Source organism: Pseudophryne corroboree (genome assembly GCF_028390025.1).
Source record: "Pseudophryne corroboree isolate aPseCor3 chromosome 7 unlocalized genomic scaffold, aPseCor3.hap2 SUPER_7_unloc_1, whole genome shotgun sequence".
NCBI lineage: Eukaryota > Metazoa > Chordata > Amphibia > Anura > Myobatrachidae > Pseudophryne > Pseudophryne corroboree.
Window position 1 is genome coordinate 784,450 of NW_026967608.1, and position 13,787 is coordinate 798,236.

The following is a 13,787-nucleotide window of genomic DNA, read 5'->3' on the forward strand; positions in this document are numbered from 1 at the left end:
TAAAACTGTTTATTTCTGTCTTGCGTACGCACGCACGCACATATCTGCATTTCTTTTCATTCGTGTATTTTCATATATCACTCTTCTGTTTGCCATTCTATAATTGATAAAACGTGCTAAGAGAGATCTCCCGCTATTTCATAGTTAAAGTATAAAAGTAATACATTAAGAGATAAATTGCAAAACACACACGCAGCTCTGCCTAAAGATACAAGGAGAGATTGGTGTGGTGTTCGGTAGATGATCGAGGATCATCTACATTGATAAACGTGTACATTGTGTTACGGTGGATATTTGCTTTGTGTACACGTGTCTCTAACAAAGGGTGAGACTCGCGTACGCAACTCAAAGGCCGACGCACGCAGCGTATATTACGCAACGGAGCGTCCGGGTACGCCCACGTAACTCAAATCACACGCTAGTGTTATTGTAACAGGCGAAAAGGTGGCAACGCGATAAATAGCGCAAATCTATTTTAGTGTCCGAAACTTAGATTAACAGATCCTTCTCCAAATTTACAACACATCTGGTCTAAAGGAAAGAAAATTTCTGCACAGAAATAGAAATAGAAACAAAAGTGTACATGTGGTGAGTGAGTGTTTGCATATATAAGTTTATACAATTTTTGAGGTTTGAACCACAGGAAGTCGAGTTCTCGCAGGGTACATACATGTAAGTGACGTGCATGGTGGCAAGGGAGGCATCCTTTGTTAAACATAAAATCTGAGCATTAGAGTACAGCAGACCAGGAGGTCTATTGTAGCACAGACCAGGAGGTCCGGAATTGACCAGGAGGTCCAGGTACAGCAGACTAGGAAGTCCGCTATAAATAGAGAAAAGAGCACAACCCAGGGGGTTGGTGCAGAACCCATATAGGCCAATAAAGCTCATGCTGAAGGAATTGGCAGCCGCAATTTTCGATTCCACTGGTTGCTCCGCACATAAGATTAGTTGCTTATGTGCTGAACGATTGTACCGCACGTAATTGTGTGCATTAGTAAATCTGACCAGTACCATTTGTGTACGAAACGGGTCACAAACACTATTTGTACATTCTGACGTGATTTGTGTAATTTTTTATTTTCTGAAGGGAAGTTCGCTGGTCACTCAGGAATTATCCAACAGCCAACAGTTACTGGAAAGGGTCAATGCTCTGCGGAACACACTCACATGTTCCAGTAAACTAAGGTTCATAGGGGCCCTGGGTCGAGTACGCCAGCACTAGGGCAGTGTGTAGGTCGTATTGGTCGGCGTGGGCGAGTGAGTGGGGTACTCGGTAAACCGCCACCGTCAGCCTATCGTGAACATTTTGGTTTTTGTAAGGGTTCGCTGAAGACCCTGATTGAAGGTCAGAGGTGGTGAAAGCAACACCTGCAAATCATGGGGGCCAATTGTTCAGGAAGGGGGCGATCAACCTCGGTTCGGGTTGATTCAGTAAACCGACCAATCGGGTCGGCAAGGTACGTAATGTGTGAAAAATACGGTTCACACACAGAGGTTTTATGTGATGAATGGGAGAGAATGACTGTGCATGACGGGGAGAAGTTCCCAAGAGTAGGCAGCTTTAGCCCAGAAGTGTTACAAAATCTAAGGAGGAGGATATGTCTCATTAAATCAACAAAGAGACGAATCAAACATTATGATTATTTGCAGTTATGGCAACAGGAGGGTGAAATACAGAGAGGATTGGCTCAGGCGGCGGGATCTAATCCTACCAGGAAACTGATAGCCACGGCCCCGCCGCCACCATACATATCAGGAGAGAAATTGGTTGCGGAGAATGACGCATTAGGGTGTAACAAACAAACACTTAGCAACTGTGTAAATGTTAATAAGTTAACCAATGCAAGTATTAACCCGTGCAAGTTGTACCCTGTTTTGAACTTTCCCCAGGAGTGTGATCAAGAGGACGAATCGGCAACCATATCGGCGCTCTCTCTAGCAGCCACCATATCAGAAACAACAGTAGGCACTGCCAAACCCATAAGATTAGTAACAAAGCCCCCTAGCGGAGGGACAGGTGAGGTCGTATCAACGGGTAAGTACGGCACCATACACTATGCTGAAACCATTTCACCACAGGCTGTAGAATCTACACAGAATGATGTTATTAAACTTGCTCCCGTTAGGGTAATAGCAGTTCCAAATGGGAAAACAGACACTACAGGAGTAACTCCTATCAGGAACATTGCCATGTACAGCCCGTTTTCCCGAATGGAATTAAGAACCATAGTGACTGAATTCCCTGATCCTAGAAAAGATCTAGTTGCTAGCCAGAAATACATCAGAGACCTAGGGAACACATTAGAGCCCAATAACAAAGACTGGCAGGTATTGCTGAGGGCTTGTTTACCCTCCAATGTCGACTCGGCTCAATTTTTAGCTGACTGTGGATTGGATCAGGATGTACCTCTTACAGATGTGTACAACAAAGACAATGTAAAAAGGATAAGTTTACAGTTAAAGGAGTATTTTCCAGCTGTAGTTAAATAAAACAAGATTTTCTCCATTAAACAAAAAGAGTCAGAAACTGCTGCAGAATATTTTCACAGGGCATTGCTAGATATGGCAAAGTACACAGGCATAGAGGACATTAAAACAAACATAAACCATCGAGAAGTAGCAGTATCTGTACTAATGGATGGTTTAAAAGAGGCATTAAAGACAAGGGTACAGACCACGCAACCATGTTGGCGAGGTTTGTCGGTGGCTACTTTGAGAGAGGCAGCTGTGGATCACGATCGGAATATCACCAGACACAGGGAATTACAAGGTGATAAGTTAATGGCTGTAAGTATACAGGCCCTGACCACAAGGCAGCCTTTGTATAGATCACCAGACCCTGTGGGTAAGTCAAATGTGGTAACCTGTTATTTTTGTCATAGAGAGGGACACTTTGCACGAGACTGTAAATCAAGAAACATACAAAATCCTTATCAACCCCCTAGACAACGACACGACACACGACATTGGGAGCAGGGTCCGCAGAAACGGAGTTATGAGCCACATGCAGGGGAAACAAAAAGATACCCCCCGAACAGAGACTGGCAAGCCTCTGGTAGTTCCCATTTAACCCCTTCACAAGTAGTTGCTGCCAGCGGGATTCAGGGAGGTCACCATACCCAATAGGGGTGGGGCCATACCTGTAATCTGCAGCCAGTAAAATTGATTGCAAGTCTTGGTAGTGAACCCGAAATTGCAATTAATGTAGCTGGTAAATCATTAAACTTTCTTGTAGATACGGGAGCGGCCAAATCAGTGATAAATTCGACAGTGGGCATGAGAACTACTGGTAAGACAATTCCAGCCATAGGAGTAACGGGAGTAGTCCAGCATTACCCTGTTAGCAAACCAGCCGAGATTACAATAGGGCCTTTACATACCAAGCATTCCTTTTTGCTGGCTGCATCGGCCCCAACGAATCTCCTGGGAAGAGACTTATTATGTAAAATGGGGTGCGTCATTTATTGTACTCCTGAAGGTGTATTCTTGGACATACCTGAGAATCACGCTCAGGAAGTGCGAGACATGTTAGACTCCCCATCAAAATTAATGTCACATACCATTATGACAAATAGGACTCCATCCCAAGTAGAAGAAATGACATCCCAGATACCAGAGTCACTGTGGACTAAAGACGGACAAGACACTGGATTGATGGCAAACGTAGCTCCAGTAGTTGTGCAAGTAAAAGATGGTAGGATAGCTCCAAAAATCCTACAATACCCTCTGAAGCCAGAGGTGGAGTTAGGAGTATACCCAGTAATAGAGCGCTTGCTACAACAGGGCATTCTGGTAAGAACGTCCAGCACTGCCAATAGTCCCATCTTCCCTGTGAAAAAGAGTGGGGGGAGGGGTTACCGGCTAGTGCAGGATCTAAGGGGGATTAACAAAATAGTTGAGAGTCAGTTCCCCGTAGTGCCAAATCCAGCTGTCATCCTTATGCAAATCCCTCCCACTGCGAAATTTTTCACTGTTATTGACCTCTGCTCCGCTTTCTTTTCGGTACCTCTGCATCCTGATAGCCAATATTTGTTTGCATTTACATACAGAGGAGTCCAATACACATGGACTCGATTACCACAAGGTTTCATAGACAGTCCAAGTATATTTTCCCAGGCTTTGCATGATTGTTTACAGTCTTTCCAACCAGAGAGTGGATCAGTATTAATACAGTACGTGGATGATCTACTACTGTGTTCTGATTCAGTGGAAGCATCCCTGAAGGATACGAAACAGCTCCTGTTTCATCTTTCAGACACAGGACACAAGGTTTCCAAAGACAAGTTGCAATTATGCCAAACTAAAGTAAAATATTTGGGACACTGTCTAACACAAGGACTGAGACACCTGACCGCTGATAGAATTCAAGCAATTAGAGACATGACTCTGCCACAAACCCAGCAACAGATCAGAACATTTTTAGGAATGTGTGGGTATTGCCGTAACTGGATCCCAGGATTTTCCATTCTAGCATTACCTTTGCAGGAGATGGTTTCCTCAAACAAGCCTGATCGGATTTCGCACACAGACGAGTCCGAGATGGCATTTGAGAGACTTAAACAGTGCCTAACGCAGGCACCAGCATTAGGTATGCCAGACTATGGGAAACCCTTTGAGCTGTACGGAACAGAAAGTGCTGGTTGCGCGGCAGGCGTCCTAACCCAAAAGCACGGTGATGCCAGCAGGCCAGTAGCATACTACAGCGCTCAGCTAGATACGGTAGCGCGATCCCTCCCCACATGCTTGCGAAGCGTTGCTGCGATAGCATTGCTAGTAACGAAAAGCGAAGATGTAGTGCTAGGTCACAACCTCACAATTCATACACCACATGCAGTGTCAGCCTTGCTAAATTCTGCCCAAACCTGGCACGTCTCATCAGCGAGGTTTACAAGATGGGAATTGGCACTAATGGCCCCCGTAAACATCACCATAAGGAGATGCAGTGCATTAAATCCTGCAACATATCTCCCAGGTGTGCCTGGACAGGCACAAAGGGTGGAGGATGAGAGTGGTGGGGAAGGAGAATTTAATACAAAGGAGGACACACATGATTGTATGGAATATTTGACCCAAAATTTTACCGCAATGCCTGACATCAGTGACAACCCACTGGAAGATGTAGATCTGACCTTCTACACGGATGGTAGTTGTCACAGACAGTCGGACTCGGGAGACTTGTGTACTGGATACGCAGTCGTAGATGACCAAGGCACCATAGAAGCAGAACCGCTAGGCCCACCTCACTCAGCCCAGGTTGCTGAACTGGTCGCCCTAACCAGAGCATGTGAATTGGCTAAGGGCAAATCAGCCAATATCTACACCGACTCTAGATACGCATTCGGGGTAGTCCATGATTTCGGAGCCCTATGGCGCCTCAGAAATTTCATGACGGCAGCTGGTACACCGGTAGCGCATGCAGCTCACATCAAAAGGCTTCTAACAGCGATACAGGAACCCGACAGAGTGGCTGTTATCAAGTGTAAAGCACACACATATAGCCAGGACCCAGTATCACTTGGTAACAGCCGAGCAGACGAAGCTGCTAAGTTAGCAGCTGGTACCCCCAGACAGACAGACACCACACAATTGATGGTATTCTATACCATCAACACACAGAAGTTGTGTGAGATGCAAAATTTGTGTTCCACACAGGAAAAGGCAGTCTGAAGGCAAAAGGATATGGCCAGGAGTCCTCAGGACTCTGGACGGATGGACAAGGTAAACCAGTGGCCCCCAGAGCATATCTTCCATGTTTAGCTGAGGCAGCACATGGGCTGACTCATCTGGGCAAGGAGGGAATGTGTAAGTTGGTAAGAGCATATTGGTGCGCCCCAGGATTTTCATCCCATGCAGGTAAGAGAGCAATGTCATGCCTTACCTGTTTGAGAAAGAATATCGGAAAGGCAATACCAACAGAACCATCTCATATCCCACCTACAGGCGGACCTTTTCAGGTAATACAGATTGACTTTATCCAATTACCCCCTTGTCGAAATTTGAAATATGTACTTGTTTGTATAGATGTATTCTCAAATTAGGTCGAAGCATTTCCTGCGGCCACAAATACCGCTATGTTTACTGCTAAGAAAATTGTGCAGGAATTTGTATGTAGATATGGTATCCCTAGAATAATTGAAAGTGATAGGGGTATAGAGTATGATTGCGGGCGGCACTCTCGGCGTGAATGAAGACAGACACGTGAGTCTTTATGATAGGGGTACCCATTTTACAGGTGATGTCTTTCAAGGAATGTGTAAGTTGATGGGAATTGATAGCAAGCTGCACACTCCATACCGTCCACAGGCGAGTGCGAAGGTGGAAAGAGTGAACAGCACTATTAAAAATAAACTGAGCAAAGTTATGGCAGAAACAGGATTGACATGGCCAGAAGCTTTACCCATTGTACTATACAGCATCAGAACCACTCCCAGGTCCCCTCTTAATCTGTCTCACTTTGAAATCTTGTTTGGTCGACAACCGCATGTTATGATTAACCCTCAGGATGATTTGAAGTGTAACAATGAAGTGACTATAAAGTACCTGATTAACATGAGTAAACAGCTAAGGAATCAAAATGATAATTTGAAGTTGGTGATTCCTGATTTACCAGATAGTAATTGTCATGACATTGAACCTGGGGATTATGTAATGATACGGAATTTTCTACGCTCAGGTTGCCTTATTGACAGATGGGAAGGACCATACCAAGTCTTATTGACTAGCACTACAGCACTGAAGGTTGCCGAGAGAGAGACTTGGGTTCATTCGTCCCATTGTAAGAAGGTTGCTGATCCAGAGAGGTCCTGTGATAAGGAACAGACGGTAGAGGAAGTTGTATCACTGGAGTGTCTGTTCCAGGAGGACTGAGGCGGCACCTGAGCATTGAGAATCACAAGATCAAAAGCAGTTGTCGATCCCCCGTTTCCCTTTTATTGTTTTTCTCCACTTCCCATCCCCTCTCCCTCAAATTATTTTTCCCCCTTCTCATTCTTCTTCGTTTCCTCCTAAGATGGACTTGCCTCAAGAGACTGTGATCCGGATTTTCCTGTTGACCACGATGTTGACCAGAGCAGTCTGTTCCGGCGAGAGTACCATGGAGGTCGAGAGAGGTTCTGGAATGGGTTCTGATGACAGAGATGGAGGCGTAGTTTTCCGAGAACAACATAATCAACAAGCAAAGGCGAGTATCAGAAAACGATCCGATAGCATTGACCATAGAAGGAATTGTGAAGGATTGTTAGCAGAAGAAAACTGTATCTGTAGGCTCTGTGACAATGTAGTTGAGGATGGGTGCATCAAGAAATGCCAATCCAGTTTTAATATCCACATGGACCGGCATCCCTTGAGTGACTATCACTCCTTAGTGGGTAGCGTGTTAAATCAAACAGATTGTTGGGTATGCTCTCAAGTACCTCAAGGCCATAGTAAATCAGGCTTAGTACCATTTCCTTTAACGATAGGGGAGGTACTTGAGCTAAGTGGTGGGAGGCCGGTGGACAGGAGGTTTAATATCTCCAGTCCTCCTAGTTTGAAGCTCCACCAATATCATGTGGATAGATCCCTAATATGTTTTAACATTTCCAATCCCCGAAAGCCGGGAAATTGGGAAGTGTCATGGAGTAACCAAACCATGACCTTTTCATATAGAGCAGATAGAATGCCGACAGATACAGAGCTTATACGCCACATAGCCAGTAGAGGAAAATCTTTCCGATATAGGTATACCCTAGGAAGTAGGATTACGAGAGTTGGAGAGGTATCACCAGGATACTGTGCACATATCGTACAAGCTGATACGTGTACTAGACAGATGGGAGAATTAGGGTTAGGAGATTTCACATGGAAGATGTGTAATATGGTTATGTCCTACTCCGTCCCATATGTTCTCCCCGATAATGCATATTTCATATGCGGGAGGAAGGCGTATAAGTGGCTTTCCCCAAACTCTGAAGGATTGTGTTATATTGGAAAAGTACTGCCTGAAGTAATGACTGTATCACATGCCAAAATGAAAGATATACACCGTGTTGCCCAAGCTCCTTATACTCACACCCACTACGAGCACGTAGTTAAACGGCACCTGATAGAAAGAACAGAGCATCCGGCCTCTGACATGATCCATGAATCCACCGGGATTCAGTTTCTACTTGCGTTAGACATCACTCGCACCGCCAGAGGAGTGTTGAATTATAAATACATATCTGCGCTCGCAAATTTGTTAGACAATATCACAGAAATGTATGATGACACGTTTAGGTATACTGGAAGAGAACTTCAAGCTTATAAAACAGAACTGGTTCAGCATAGAATGATTCTCAATTATCTCACGGCAGTGACAGGCGGATATTGTGTCACACTGGCAACGCAGTACGGCGTGAAATGCTGCACATATATAACGAATAGTACCGAGGACCCGGTCGAGGTCATAGACCAAAAGATGGACGATATTCTCCAATTAAAGTGGGAATTTCGCAGGAGACACAATCTCACCCTTGCTGCTGTGGGTAATGAGCTGACTGGTTGGGTGTCATGGTTGAACCCGCGAAATTGGTTCTCTCGTTTAGGAGAATGGGCTCAAGGAGTCATAATGGATGTAGGGAAGTTTCTCCTATGTATCTTAGGTGTTATCATAACGATTGGCTTGATATTTAGATGCGGTCAGGCTTTAATGAAGTGCAAACGTAGTACCAGGGTAATGAGTTTAAGGAGTGAGGAAATTGTAATTCCAATGGATTTGATTTATGACCCAACGGTAAAGGCAATGATGTGATGAAAATGCGATTATACGGTCCGTTTCTTTCACCTGTTTTTCCGTTTTCTCCAAGGTAAAAAGACCCACTTGGACGAGGAATTTGACGAGCCTGTATACAGACAACTGATGGATTAAAGAAGAAGTTTTGACAACCTTATACACAGATATTTGATGAACTATGCCATAGACCCCCAGTTTCCCTAGAAATTTTAAATTTACGCTAGCCCAACACTTTTTGTAAGTCTATGGACATTGACAAAGCTTTTGCACACACCTATTGGCAAAAGCCCAAAGAAGACTGCATTCAACAGACACCGAACAAGACTTCAACCGACAAATGTTCATTAACCTGACATAGAATACCACTGCATTTACCATAATTGTGTCTTATCTTCATCTCTACAACCTTCAGGTAATGACACACATAGTCGATAGGGAATACAGGCACAGATATCAGCAATCACATATTCCCCCATTCATGTATCATCAACTAAAATGTGCTTCCCCATTTTGTTACAACCACAGCCGAAAAGAGCTCGGTAAAGTTTGACAGCCCATCCACAGACCCGTACCACGGGATAAGAAGGAATTCAAATGTATACTTCGCAATACCTCGAAGCTTGATTTAAAACACGTACGGCACGATGATACATGACCCCCCAAACATGGATTCATACACACATGCTTCTGCTATCTCACTAGGTCATACCCTTTTCCTACCTTCTCCTCTCCTCCCCTACCCAACCATAGAAATATTTACACTTGACATATATTTTTCTCGTTTTGAAATGTTTTAGGAAGTGGCAGTTATTGTTGACTGCCAAAGGGTGGACTGTCAAAGTCAGAAAAATATCACTATGCACACTGCCATATTGGCACCTCATGCGAGTGCCTGTTGCACGTTCATGAGCCCTGCCGTGCGTGCGCATACTCGCCGTTGCGGGCACCCGCGGGCGCATGGTGTGCGCATTTACGGTAAAGTTTATGTGCGTCTAGCGGGCGACTCGTTCATAACATATTTTAACTGTATAATGTATTTTGTAGATCATGGTCCCTTTGATAGATTCTGAAAGTTTAGTTAATGTAGCATGTTCATGGACAGAGAGATCCCTCTTTTTCTGATACAAGGGGTCAGACAAGGATTATACAGTGGTGTTTAGTATCCATCGGAAGAGTATTTAATTAGCAATATTCCGGTGTTGGTTTGGAGCAGATTAATCGCTCGTGCGAATAGTTATGGACATAAGAAGTTTATGTCCATTTACTATTATTTGCACTTACTTATCCATGCGGCGGGAAACCTAGTTTCCCACCCACCTGAGCAGTTGGAAGTAGTGACAGCCCACCTGTATGAACCAACCTATGACCTTTTGTTTTAGTGCGAAGACAAATTCCTGTGTCCAATGAACAATGAGATTGTAGGGACCATTGAATTGTATTGTGTGTGGGGCATAAATAGACAAGCCGATCACATCCAGCTCTCACTCTTCAACTGTTCTCATTGCTGATAATCGGGAGCTGGATGTCCAGAGGCGCATGCGATCGTTCCCCTTTGTGCGTAAGTTTTTCTCCGCAATCATATTGTCTTTCTTGTTATTCTGAGCCATATCTCTCTCACTTCTCTTTCTCTCTCGTTTCTCTTATATAGTTATTGTACTGATATTGTATTTCATGTGTAGTTATCTGGTTAGGTAGTCTATGTTATATTGGTAGTGTATGACTTGTATTGTAATATTCTTTTTGAACGTTCATTCATTTCCTTAAAAGGCGTTAGACCCTTAGACCGGTATTGTGTGTTCATTGTATTGCAGTGGGTAATAGGAGCGTCTCTATCGCTCAAATAGCTTTAGCGTAATCCCGCTTACAAAGTGTTGCATTCTCATCTTATCACTACACCAAGGGTTACTGCATAATACACTGTTTTATGGTATTGTTATAAAGGTTTAACATTGTGAGCGTCTGCGCCGCTGGTGATCTCCTCGTGGTCCCGAGCGTCCGCTACGCTATAGCGAATCATTACGTTAGTCGGCAGACAATAGCGGGCCTGCCTGCGATCCCTTGGCCGTGAGCGAACGTGGCGCTTGAGCGTCTCGACTACGGCTAAGCGATTGTTACGCAACGTGCGTACCCTTACGGTACTCCATACGTTAATAGCGTACAGTGTTCTTAGGCCTCTTAAAGGGTTTTAAGTAAGATAAATATTTAGCTTTATCATGTTTATGTATGTTTTTTTGCTTCTTTATGTCAATAAAGACTGCTTTTTCAATCCAATATCTGAAAACAATCAATGTTTATCTTTGATGGCAATAGAAGTGGTATGATATTTGCTGCTTTTGAAAGGCAATATCTGATATGTCCCCTATCTGGGAACCATATATTAAATGGCTTTTCAGAAAAGGGAGATGGTAGAAGAGCTTTCAGTACTTGTAGGACCGATGCACATTTCCTATTCTAGCCTCCAAAAACAGATTCAGTTGCATTTTCCAGCGTGTTTTGGATGCGCCTTTGCAAATGTCTTACATCGACAAACTTATTTAGTACTATTTTGCAAATAGGGTTACATTGTTGCAACATTGTGTTCCCTAATTGCTTGATTTTTTAAATGCAACAATTGATAAAGACACCTGATAACTGCTCTGTGGAGTCTTATTTTGTGTCTACTTTTTATCTACATTTAATTCTCTACCTCTAATCAAGGCATTTTTAAGTGCTGGGGGCTGCCAGGACGTGAGGCCTACCTAGACTTTAGATCTGAATTTGAATGTACTTGTGAACTAACTTAATTTCCTACTTCTAAATTCATTCCTAAATTCACTACTTACATGAATCCTGTAGTTGGGCATTTTGGGACTTCGATTGTGGGCATTGTTTTGTGTCCAGACCAGCAGCAGGTGGTGTGCATTTGCTGGAAAGGCATCGAAGACCTCCGATATGCTGCATCTCCTGATGTGTGTCTCCCTCAAGTGGCTGTCAGCAAATGCCTGCTAAACACCCCATTCCAAGCTGATTGTGACATCACGGTACATGCATCATAGAACAGGCATGCTAGAACATGGGTCTTCAACCTGCGACCCTCCAGCTGCTGTGGAACTACACATCCCAGCATGCCCTGCCTCAGTTTTAGCATACCTTAATAGCAAAACTGTGGCAGGGCATGCTGGGATGTGTAGTTTCACAGCAGCTGGAGGGCCACAGGATGAAGACCCATGTGCTAAAGCCAAGCCGCAGGTACATTGAATGCTAGCAAGCTGAATATTTAAATCCTTTTTATTCCGCAGCATTCCAATGTGGAAGATTCCATGGAACCAGAGATCCTTCCATTGAGAAGGACATGCTGCCTGGATGACTACACTGTGCAAATTAAATCACGGAGCCAGTTGGCTTGTGGGTGGCTCTGGTCACTGGGTGGTTGGGTGGGTGGTGTGTCGGAGGTGGAGCACATGCAAATGATTGTGTATCATCCAGCTAGTGAGAGAGAAAACTCATGCAGGAGTGTGCCTGCTTGTCAGTGGGTTATGCACCTTTCCAGACGTCAAATCTACATGGAGCAGCTGGAGAGGACAAGAGCAGGTTCGCAAAATATAGACAGAAGAGCTCTCCAGCCTAGTTTGCTGTCTGTTTCCACTTCTCTTTTCTTGAGCCGCTCCCTTCTATGCCCGTGCGCACTATCCTGACTTCTCCCATCTGCTTACTTTGTGCCTTCCAAAGCACAATGCGAACTACAGGTAGTGCTGCAGGGCCCACACCCTTTTACTTGCCATACAGAGCAGCTCTGGAGCTGTTACAGTGCCCAGCTTCTGCAAGAAATCAGCTTGAATGCTTCAGGGGCTGGGGCATAGCCAACATGAGCCCCACACCGAAGGAGGGTGGAGGTGTTTAATGCGAACTAGGGGTCATCCAAGCGCCGCAAAAGGCCGCCATGCCCTGCACGCCCCTTTTCTCTTTTCATATGCAGACGAGGGTTGAAGCCAACTTTGACCCACTGCTTGGATGACATCACCATATGCAAATCCATCTGCTGCAGGCCTTCCCCCAGGAATGCTTGCACTAGTTGTTGCATTTGGTTTGTTGTTTGGGGGTGCTTCAGTATTAGGCAGCCTTCTGCCCTCCCATGTTCATCTGAAAATATGTGTTCTCCCTGCAGTTGTTGTCCCCAGATGAGAGTTCCCTTGTGCTGCCTCAGTTGAATCTCCTTTACTTGACAGAGATGTGCCTGAGCAGCGGCCCTCCCCAGCCCTATCCCAAGTCATACTTGCTTTTTGGAGTTTGAGTGGAAGAGTTACAACAGGTTTCTGAAATTTCGATCATGTCTAAGAAGCCTTAATGGGACATGTGAAACCGTAAGGTTTTTTGTCTATGGAATATATATATATATATATATATATGTATCTATCTATCTATCTATCTATCTATCTATCTATCTATCTATCTATCTATCTATCTATCTATCTATCTATCGTATGTGTGTGTGTATATATGTATCTATCATGTATGTATGTATGTATCTATCTATCTTGTATGTATGTGTTCTATCTATCTATCTATCTATCTATCTATCTATCGTGTGTGTGATATATGTATGTGTCTATCATGTATGTGTTATATGTATGTATCACACCTTCCTCTATACATACATATACATACATACATACATACATACATACATACATACACCTATATCTGTACGTACACTGACATACACACACCAACATCTATACATAAACACGCTGACCCCTAAACGTACACCAACGTACCCACATGTGAATCTATACATACATGTGCTGACACCTGGACATACACTGATGTACCCACACCTAACATCTATACATACACATGCTAACAACTGGACGTATACAGACGTACCCACATTTGCATCCATGCATATATAGATGTAGGTGTGTGTACGTCAGTGTACGTCCTGGTGTCAACGCGTGTATGTATAGATGCAGGTGTGGGTACGTCTGTGTATGTCCAGGTGTCAGAATGTGTATGTATAGATGCAGGTGTGGGAACGTCAGTGTAGGTTCAGGTG